At 35.6% G+C, this 899-nt stretch overlaps 1 protein-coding gene across 1 annotated transcript in view; it reads right to left on the reverse strand.

The window, feature by feature from the left end:
* Positions 1-899, reverse strand: part of LOC119593110 (WD repeat-containing protein 19-like) — a gene marked incomplete at its 3' end in the record, with an annotated part of 16,177 nt that overhangs the window by 485 nt on the left and 14,793 nt on the right.

Below are 899 nucleotides of genomic sequence, written 5' to 3' on the forward strand. Positions count from 1 at the left end.
GTTATTATGTCAGACTTACAAAGATACTTTTAATTTTGTTGCCTAAGTCAGTTTGTTTATCACACATATATTTGAAAGAAAAGCCAGTCAAACCTATGAGTATTTCATGGAATAAAAAATAGAATAACTTGATACTATACGCTATGAACAAATAGTAATAAATATTAGCAGCAAAGTTAAGACTTCTTTTTTAAAATATTTCTGAACCTTCCTCTAAGCTGGCTTTACCTTAATCTACCAAGTGAGATAACAAAGTCTTTTTATCATGTCTTCTATCATGTTGCTCGATTTCTGATTCGACTCCTATAGTAACAATAAAAAAAGAGCTTGTCTTATCAGATGAAAAAAAAAATAGTCATTACTCTTAAGTGTCAGTAAAAAAACACATGACACTGACACATACAACTGTCCTCATTAGTACCAATAACACAGGGTTACATTAACTGGGACACACAGGACACTTCAGCAGGCTTGACTAACTTATCAGAGATTGCCACTATCAGTATTTGGTCCATTGGTGGGAGTGGAGGATATTCAGAACCACATGCAGTGCTCACAGATATAAAGGAATTCTTTAAAAGGGAAGAGAGAGGAGAGAAGGATAAAAAATGGGCACAAGGACAGAGACCAATCAGCTGCTAGATATAAGGAAAGAAAAGGAAATACCAGGCCTGAATGGACATTCAAGAAGGGAATAGGAAAGATGGATGAATACTACATCACCAGTATTTACTTATGCCTTACTAAACCATGGGAATACTGGAACATTTAGTAGCAGTAAGGTGGCTGACAATCTAAGGACGGAAGGCTAAATAAGGAAAGGACCAAAACATATACAGTTCTTATTGAGATGGCGAATATATCTAAGAAGTGTGGAGATCATCATAAAAGCTCCCCCG

The sequence above is a fragment of the Penaeus monodon genome, chromosome 31 (assembly GCF_015228065.2).
Source record: "Penaeus monodon isolate SGIC_2016 chromosome 31, NSTDA_Pmon_1, whole genome shotgun sequence".
NCBI lineage: Eukaryota > Metazoa > Arthropoda > Malacostraca > Decapoda > Penaeidae > Penaeus > Penaeus monodon.